This window comes from Carassius auratus, chromosome 30, assembly GCF_003368295.1.
Source record: "Carassius auratus strain Wakin chromosome 30, ASM336829v1, whole genome shotgun sequence".
NCBI lineage: Eukaryota > Metazoa > Chordata > Actinopteri > Cypriniformes > Cyprinidae > Carassius > Carassius auratus.
The window spans coordinates 29416594-29427069 of NC_039272.1; positions in this window are offsets into that span (position 1 = coordinate 29416594).

The following is a 10476-nucleotide window of genomic DNA, read 5'->3' on the forward strand; positions in this document are numbered from 1 at the left end:
TACACATATAGCATCCGTTTTAGGAGTATACGGAGAAATTTGAGGTGATTAAAACCCTCTTGGGAAAGCAGAAGTCTGCCAGGGAAACACGGTCTCTAAGGCTATACCGTGGACTATTCACATACGAGTACCGCTTAGGTCTCAATATGGAACCCACCCTTCCATGGTTCTCACGGATTCATCATGAAGGTCTGGCGCCGGACGTTCCGCCGCGTCCAGTAGCTTAGGGTGATGGAGGATCTCAACAGGGTCTGCAGTACGGACACTCTGGAGTAGTTTAAACAAGCCGACCCTAACCGGGGCCTCTCAGTGCCACTACCCGTTTGAGGTGAGAACACAGGAGGATACCGGCTCTACATGAAGGCTATAAGGCTATAAGGATGATTCTTCTGCACAATCTGACTTTGCTGCAGCCTGGAATTGAACTACTGGTTTTCGTCTGGTCAGAGGAGAACTGACCCCCCAACTGAGCCTGGTTTCTCCCAAGGTTTTTTTCTCCATTCTGTCACCGATGGAGTTTCGGTTCCTTGCCGCTGTCGCCTCTGGCTTGCTTAGTTGGGGTCACTTCATCTACAGCGATATCATTGACTTGATTGCAAATAAAAACAGACACTATTTCAACTGAACAGAGATGACATCACTGAAATCAATGATGAACTGCCTTTAACTATCATTTTGCATTATTGAGACACTGTTTTCCAAATGAATGTTGTTCAGTGCTTTGACGCAATGTATTTTGTTTAAAGCACTATATAAATAAAGGTGATTGATTGATATAGAACCTAGCAAACGTGTTAGGGGTTGCCCAACCCGCAGCTCTACAAATATCTGTCAGCGAGGCACCATGAGCCAGCGCCCAGGAGGATGAAACACTTCTAGTTGAGTGAGCTCGTAACCTGAACGGGCAGGGCACACCCTGAGCCTGATAAGCCAGGGTTATGGCATCCACAATCCAGTGGGCCATCCTCTGCTTAGAGACGGCACTGCCCTTCTGCCGGCCTCCATAACAGACAAAGAGCTGGTCTGAGGTCCTGAAGCTTTGTGTCCGGTCTACGTAGCACCTTAATGCTCGGATGGGACAAAGCACAGCCATGGCTGGGTCTGCCTCCTCCAGGGGCAGTGCTTGCAGGTTCACCACTTGGTCTTTGAAGGATGTAGTGGGAACCTTGGGCACGTAGCCAGGCCGGGGCCTCAGGATTACCTGGGAGTCAGCCGGCCCGAACCCTAGGCATGAATCGTCGACCGAAAATGCATGCAGGTCCCCTACCCTCTTGATGGAGGCCAGTGCAAGCAGGAGCAGAGTTTTCAATGAAAGAAACTTTAGCTCAACTGAATGCAAAGGCTCAAATGGGCCCTGCTGTAGTGATTTAAGCACTAGAGACAGGTCCCAAGAGGGTATACAGGGGGGCCGGGATGGATTTAACCTCCTGGCCCCTCTAAGGAACCTGATGATGAGGTGATGCTTACCCAAAGACTTCCCATTCACGAGATCATGGTACGTAGCAATAGCGGCAACCTGGACTTTGAGGGTGGTGCGGGTTGGGGCGGGTCATACAATTTTTTTTTTTTAAATCAATTTATGTTTCGTGCAATTTAGTGGTGGAAATTTTTATTCTTTCAAGAGATTCGTTCATTTTCAGTTCGCTCCCCAAAATGATTTGTTCAGATTCGTTCACTGATTCGTCCAGGGACCATTTCTTCATGTTACACAAATATGCCACAGCAGGTGGCGAAAAAGAGTGTCTTATGCATTACGTCTTATGTCAACGAATGTATTTATTTGTGACAAAAACTGATTCGGCTTTATTAAAATGTGTGGATAATTGCATGAAATAGTCTAAATAAGTTGTTCAGATGAACAAAGCACAAGGTTTTCTTGCATAATTAACATTTTAATTGTTTGTTCAAACAGTTCATATATAATATTTTCACATTAGTAAATCGGGGATTAAATGTGTTCTGAGCTGTTCACAAGCTGCATATGTGCTGCTAATAGCACCGTGCTCGCGCTGCTGTGGAGGGAGGAACTTCAGTGAACGAGAAATATGAGTCAATGGATTACGTGAACGAGAACGATTTGTTGACCTAAAAGATTTTTTCACGGACGAACCATCATAGAGCAATTACCCATAGCCTATATTAAATTATTTTTATTAAATATTTATTTATATTTTGGAATATATATTTTATTAGGTTCTTTGATAAAATTTACAATACGAAATTAAGTAGCAACGTAACTTCCATGATGTCTCCGATGCACGGGGCAGGGCGGGTAAAGAAATTTTACTTTATTTGCGGGGCGGCTGGGGCAGGCCAAATAATTATATAAAAGCGGGATCCCATCACTAGTGGGTATGTATCATGGCAAAAAAATAAACACAACTAGATCCCAAAGAACTAGTTAATTACACACCAAACTCAAATCTTCCTTTTCTGTCCAAAATACTAGAAAAGGCAGTATCCTCACAAATATATTTCTTCTTAGACAAAAAAGGTATCTGTTAGGATTTCCAGTCAAGATTATATCTAAATCTAAGTCCAGTAAAAAATATATCTAAATCATGACTTATGCTCTCAATGTCAAATGCAGAAATGTTAATTCATGCATTCATGACCTCAAGGTTAGATTTTTGTAATGCTTTATTGGGTGGTTGTTCTGCACGCTTAATAAACAAAACTCCAGCTACCCGTAGTCCAAAATACAGCAGCTAGTTCTTACTAGAACCAGGAAGTATGACCATATTAGCCCAGTTCTGTCAAAACTGCACTGGCTCCCTGTCAAACATTGTATAGATATTAAAATCTTGTTTATTACTTATAAAGCCCTGAATGGTATAGTACCTCAGTATTTGCGCAAGCTCTTATTGCACTATAGTCCTCCACATCTGCTGTGTTCTTAAAACTCTGGCAATTTGATAATACCTAGAATATCAAAATCAACTGCATGCAGCAGATCCTTTTCCTATTTGGTGCCCAAACTTTGGAATAACCTACCTAACATGGTTTGGGAGGCAGACACACTCAGTTTAAATCTAGATTATCACTTTAACCTGGCATCTCTTTAAGCTGGCACATTTCTAATATAGACTTTTAGGCTGCATTAATTAAAACACACGGAACTGGGAACACTTCCCGTAACACACAATGTACCTGCTACATAGTTAAAAGAATGGCATCTACACTAATATTAGTCTGTTTCTCTCTTATTCCGAGGTCACCGTAGCCACCAGATCCAGTCTGTATCCAGATCAGATGGTCACTGAAGTCACCGGATATCCAGTAAGTGGGGAATCACCAGAGGCCTCACGATATGATTATATCATGATACTTGTGTCACGATACAATATTATTGCTATTTTAAATATATTGCGCTATTCTGTGATATATTGTGATATTACAGTGCAACTTGAACTTGTACAAAAAAAGTTGTTCAGACCCTTCAGCAATTGGGGCATTTAAAATGAAAATACTGTTAAATTTAAATGAAATTAAATAAAACATGTAGTCTTACATCTAGGGATGCACCGAAATGAAAACTGTGGGCCGAAACGGAAACAGAAAATCCTGGATGCACCTGGCTGAAACCGAAAATGCTGTGTAATGATTATTTATTATTTTATTAAATAATATACATTTATTTTGTAAGACTTTTTAAATTTAACTCAATTTTACTGATACTGAATTAAAAAAAAAAACACAAACCAACAATATAACCCCACTTTTACTGAAAGTAACACAATAAAACTGGAAAGAATGTACAATAATATTGGTAAAACTGTACAATAAGATTAATTAGTTAACATTAGTTAGAGTCTTTTGTTATCAAACTAAGAATTTATTATTTCTTTAGTTCATGTTCATTTAAACATTTACTAATTCATTTTTAAAATCAACAGTTGTGCTAGTTAACAGTTAATGCACTCTGAAATAACATGAACTAACAATGAACAACTGTATTCAAGTCAAGTCAAGTCTGCTTTATTGTCAATTCTTCTACATGTACAGTACATACATACATATAATTGAAATTGCGTTACTCTCAAACCCTTGCTGCATACAGATAACACTAACAGTAGAACATAAAATAATAAAACATAAAGTACAACTATACAAATAGGTAATGTAAAAAAGAAAGATAAGTAAAGCAGCACAAGGCACATGGCAGACAGAGTGCAAACCAGTGAAGTTAACATTGCAGATATAATTATTTTAGTGCAAAAGAGCTTATTTAGTCTGGTTAGTCTGGTTAACAGTCTGGTTAAAATGTCAATGCTGAATGAGGTAGTGAGCAAACCAATGCTGTACAAAGCGTCTGGTGCAGGTCCTTTAATGTTTGTGGGAGCTAGTGGTGGTGGGGGTGGGGGTTCATTGCTGAGGTTCAGAGTTCAGTGGTGCATGGGGAAAAAGAGGGGAGGTGGTTCAAGGTCAGGAGGGAGTTCAGTTTTGCTGACAGCCTGATGAATGAAGCTGTCCTTCAGTTTGCTTGTCTGTGAGACCAGCTGAAGAATCTGTGTGTCGGGTGGGTTGGATCACCTGCGATGCAGAGGGCTTTACGGGTGAGATGGGTTCCATAAATGTCCTGAAGGGTGAGGAGAGAGACACCAACATTCTTCTCAGCTGCTCTCACTAAGCCTTGAAGAGTCTTCCAGTGGGATGTGTTGCAGACACCATACCACACAGTGATGCAGCTAGTCAGGATGCTCTCAATGGTGCATCTGTAGAAGGTGCACATGATGGGGGCCGGGGCTCTGGCTTTTCTCACTTTGCGGAGGAAGTAGAGACGTTGCTTTCATGGCCAGTGCTGAGGTGTTCTCAGTCCAGGAGAGGTCCTTTGTGATGTGCACAGCCAGGGACTTGGTGCTGCACACTCTCTTCATAGTCACATTGTTGATGGTCAGAGGAGCATGCTGAGTGTGCATTCTCCTGAAGAAAGGTGTTGGATGTATTGCTGCCGACCCATATTGCCTGAGGTCTTCCAGTCAGTAAGTCCAACAGCCAGTTGCACAGAAAAGTGTTGAGCCCCAGCTGGAATAGATTGTGGATAAGCTGTTGAGGGATGATTGTGTTAAATGCTGAACTGAAATCTATGAACAGCATTCTGATGTATGAGTCCTTTTTCTCTAGATGAGAGAGTGCTGAGTGGAAGGTAGTGGCGATGGCATCATTGGTCGAACGGTCGGACCTGTATGCAAACTGGAAGGGGTCCGGGGGGTTGGGCTCTCGATGAGGTGCATGACTAGCTATTCAAAGCACTTCATGAGAATGGGGGTAAGTGCAACTGGACAGTAGTCATTTAGGTAGGATGGAGACAGCTTCTTCAGGACTGGAATGATGGTGGTAGCTTTGAAGCATGTGGGGACAACAGCCTGACTAAGCAAGATGTTGAAAATGTCTGTGAAGTTCCACACCCAGGAATGTTGTCAGGATCCGGAGCTTTGCGTGCATTGATCCTGCTGAGGGATCTCCTCATGCTGTCCGGGGTCAGTGTCATCACCTGGTGGACTCTTCTGTGCCGTGGTGCTGTTTTGTGCTTCAAAGCGAGTGAAGAAGGCGTTCAGCAGGGAGATGGTGCTGTCACAGGTCCCCTGTGGGGGCTTGTAGTCCGTAATGGTCTGTATCCCCTGCCACAGGCTCCGAGTGTCTCTGCTGCCACTGAACTGATGGGCATCTTCCTGGACTATTGTCTCTTAGCCTCACTGATGCAGCGGGATAGGTTGGCCCTAGCTGTCCTCAGGCCCACCTCATCTCCAGCTCTGAAAGCAGCGTTATGCATCTTTAGGAGTCTGCAGACCTCCCCTGTAATCCATCACTTCTGGTTGGCCTGGACAGTGATGGTCTTTGTGACTTTTACATGACAGTGACAGTCTCGGAGTACTCTTGGAGGTCTGCGGTGTTATTGTATGTGGCCGTCTCCTTAAACATATTCCAGTCAGTGGTGTGAACAAAGTCAAGTTACTGTTGATCTTCGTGAACAAGGTCAAGTCACCGTTGATCTTTATGAGCCCAGTCAAATCAGTACCGATCTTCCAGAACTTCATCATGTCTCAACAGATCTTCCAGAGCTTCATCATACCACAACAGATCATCCAGAGCCTCGTCACTTCTCAGCTGAACTTCCAGAGCCTCGTCACATCTCAGCTGAACTTCCAGAGCCACGTCACGTCTCAGCTGAACTTCCAGAGCCTCGTCACACCCTATCTGTTGGACCCAGCAATGTTCGCTCCGCCTGTTGTGTTGCTGTCAAGGAGACTGTTACTGCTGTGGAACCTTCAGAGGTGGCGACAACTGCTGCAGAACCTTCAGAGGTGTCAGTAGTATCCATCCACAAAGTCACGTTCTGTCCTGTCATGGCCACGAAGGCCATCCACTAACTCACTGTCTGTCATGTCACAGACATGGAGGCCATCCATGAACTCACCGCCTGCCTTGTAACGGGTATGGAGGCCATTTGGGAACTCCCTAACCATCTCCTCACGGCCACGGAGGCCACCATTAACCTGTTCATGTTCTCTGTTTCAGTCCTACCTGACCAGACTTGCTCTCCTGTACCAACGACTCTGCTGTGGTGGTCCTCTGCTCCGTCCTGGTGGGCTTCTGTCTCGTCTGCTCGGCTGTGGTGGTCCTCTGCTCCGCCCTGGTGGGCTTCTGTCGCGTCTGCTCGGCTGTGTTGGTCCTCTGCTCCACCCTGGTGGGCTTCTGTCTTGTCTGCTCGGCTGAGGTGGTCCTCTGCTCCACCCTGGTAGGCTCCAGCTCCATCTGCTCCACCCTGGTGGGCTCCAGCTCCACCTGCTCTGCCCTGGTGGGCTCCTGATACCGAGTTAAGCCCACGGCGTGCTTCTGTTCCCCATGTTAGGCCCACAGCAGGCCCCTGTTCCCAAGTTGAGCCCACGGTGGGCCCCTGTTTCCGAATTAAGCCCAAGGCGGGCCCCTGTTTCCCAGAGTAAGCCCACAGCGGGCTCCTGTTCCCCATGTTTGGCCCAGGAAGGGCTCCTGTTTCCCCCGTTAGGCCCAGGAACAGCTCCTGTTCCCCACGTTAGGCTGAGGAAGGGCTCCTGTTCCCCACGTTAGGCCCAGGAAGGACTACAGATCCCCAGTTAAGCCCAGGAAGGGCTTCAGATCCCATGTTAAGCCCAGGAAGGAATACAGATCCTCAGTTAAGCCCAGGAAGGCCTCCAGTTCTGCCTGCTTCACACTTGCTTCCTGCTCTGACGGCACTGCCTCGGTCCACTCCACTTCCACACGGACCTGGCCCTCTGTCCCTCCCCCTATAATCTGTCATAGGTTATATGTACAGTGAACTATTTATAGTATATTGTATAGTTGTATGTTATAGTATAGTTAGATTACTACTTTCAGTAAGTTAGTTATGTACAGGTTTAAAAATTGTTCTTGCGTCTAATTGTGTATATTTATTTATGTAGCACCGTGGTCCTCTGAGACACAACATTTTGTTCTACTGTATCTCCACATGTAGTGGAATGACAATAAAGCTCGACTTGACTTACTTTCTCACAGAAGTAAATATAATTTTGTTAACGTTAAAAAATAATTATTGACTAAAATGTTGAAGGGATTATTTTTCAGAATGTACAGTACTTTAAACATCATAAAATTATGTCAGACAGATATCAATAGATGATATTCATCAGACACAAGCAACAAACCCGAAGTTAACACACAGAAGTTAAGTTTCGGTGTGTGTTTGTTTATCGGTCTGGCTAGTGTCTAGTAATATGGTGCCGACTAAAAATGCAGTTAAGGTTAAGAGTAAACTGAAGTTGGGCTCAGGTTGTTGTGCTGTGGGATGCAACCCAGTGTTTACCATACATTGATTTATTTGTGGCAACCCACCACTATGAAAACTGACCATCACAAATATATTTTCTAAAAGGCTTTGACTTTGTTGAATAAACATGAGCACAGCACTTTTCAAAATCAAGATGCAGCATGTATGTTTTTATATCACTACAGGAAATTGTCTGTCTTTAGAAAATGTCATTTTCATTTTATCTTGTCTGCAATGCCTAATAAAGCAGCATTAATGGGGAAATCTCTATTTCTGGAACACTGCTCTGAGAAGAGAGGCTTGACAGCCAGAAAAGTCATAGTTTTAACTTGCTAGCTAATGAAATTTACTTATTTATGTTTGTTATCAGAAAAATTTCACTCTTGATGGACTCTAAGTTTGGGCCACAGAAGCACGCCTGCACAGTTACATTTGTTAATGCTGTTGCCATTGAAACCATCTATACTGCTGTTGTTGATAAATGTTTTACAATGTATGCTGTCATGATGAGTCTCATTTTTAAAGTTGTGCACTTCACAGTTCACATGTATTGGCCACATATGCCACTGAGGCTGGTTCATTTCAGAAAGCAACCTTGGCATTGGAAAGTAAGAAAAAAATTAGAGCATGTATAGTACAACCTCATGAGGAATATCAGAAAATGTTACAATGGTTGCTTTTCTGAAATATACCTTGATGCTGTAAGCAACTGACAAATGTGACCTCTGGAAGGGCACAGTCTTCAAAATGAGATAGTGATAGAGTCTTCAGTGTGCCAATGGGTAGTTAGCCAGGGTCCTTATTAGTGCAAGAATTTGTGTGCACAGTATACTGCAATGAGGGTTACATGACAATACTTTTTTTGCTGAAAACACCTGTTTAGCACAACTAAACAAAATAAACAGAAGACACATCATCATGAAGCCAATTATGAAACCAATACTGAAACAACTGTATCATCATTAGAACCCATGCACTCGCTTTGTAGAAACTGCACAGAATGAGTCAGCGACTGCTTCTGAATCATTCTCGTGGTACTCTGGGTCGAATGGCACGTCATAATGACATTGCATCAGCACCATCTTGAATCCAGCAAAATTTTTAACTGCATCCACTATATCTGGTCAAACACTATTTGGTCTGTGCTGCATAGCACGAAGACAAACACACCAAATGCCTACAGTGTGGCTGCTCTAATACTCCGATAACTTTGAAGTGGCCAAAGCCATCATTGTTAGTGGTATTTGTTGAATTTGTAAAAGAGGTTTGGGAGCAAAATTTACATTAAAATTGTGGAAGAAAAAAGTAGTTACACACACAAGATATGTTTTTGGGACACTCTCTGTATTTTCATATTTGTTTACATACTTGATCCATCTGACTATCACTTTCCCAGTCATGCGATATGGCTCTTCATGGCAGTTACCTGCGCTCTTGTGTCTACAGCTGAACTAAAGCCATGCTGATATCGAAGGTATCCACATGACGTGATGGTAGGTGGAGGTGACTGTGGTTACACCAGAGAAGGTCTGTGGTTCTACCATTGTGGAAACTTGGAACACATGTTCCCTGATAACCAATAACACTGTAGCCTTGACACTGTTTGACAGTGAATCAATGTTTGCGGTTACTATTGAATGAATGAGTGCTAAACTGAATCCTATCTGTAGCCAACTTGTCTGTGACTTCTCTTATTAAAAAAAAAAATCAGAGTAAAGTCTAAACAATAAATCCAAAATGAATGGCTGCTCCTGAACACTTAGGCATATGATGCCTTGCTAACTATCAGGCAAAGACTCTACAGGCAGCATTTGTGCATGAAGGGACCTCACAAAATTGATTTCAGACGGACTTCTGAGCCAGTATAACAGCTTATTGATCAACAAAACAGAGTGTTTTTGGTATAACTAAGCACATATTGAATTACTACAATACTAATTTCCTGCTAGAAATGACATCAAAAGTGGGGGAAAAAATTGTCAAAAACAACATCAGCAAACAAATTGAACAAACCACAAACACTTTTTTTAGTGATAAGCTGGTTTCCCACAAAAGCAGTTTATTTGGTGTAGTGAAGCCTCCCCCTTCACTGATATCCATTCCATGTGTACTGCAGTGTTACACTTTCTTTCTTTTTTTCTTTCTTTCTTTCTCAGAGGCTTGCCTTAAAGTGGCTCTGGTAACTGAGTAGCAGTGGCATGGTGCATTTACAACTTTATGCAAATGACGAGTAGACAATGCCAGGTGGCAACAAATAGCTGTGAGTAATTAAAATGCACATTGTGGGATTAGTGTGTAAATAATATCATGTATTGGAAACTTTACAGTTGTTGCATGTGAGTTTTGCAGATTGGCCATATGGTTAATGTTCAGCTTGAATACTATATAAAAACACCAAAAAACATCTAATATAGAACATGTATATTAATAGAGTTAAATAAGAAATAAGAAAGGAGCTAGCTTTTCGCACTGTTAAAACCAACTGTAATTTATGCAGATAATTGTTTTGCTTCCGTTTTCCCAGTTTACCAAGGCAGCCATGTTGCAGGATGTTTTGCCACTCATTCCGACTGAGGGTATTTGTTCAGCTGGGAAAGTGATGATGCTGCATACCGTCTAGACATATCACATGACTGGGTCCTGTCCCAACTGGCACAATTAGTGTGCACTCGTGGTCTTGTGGACCCCAC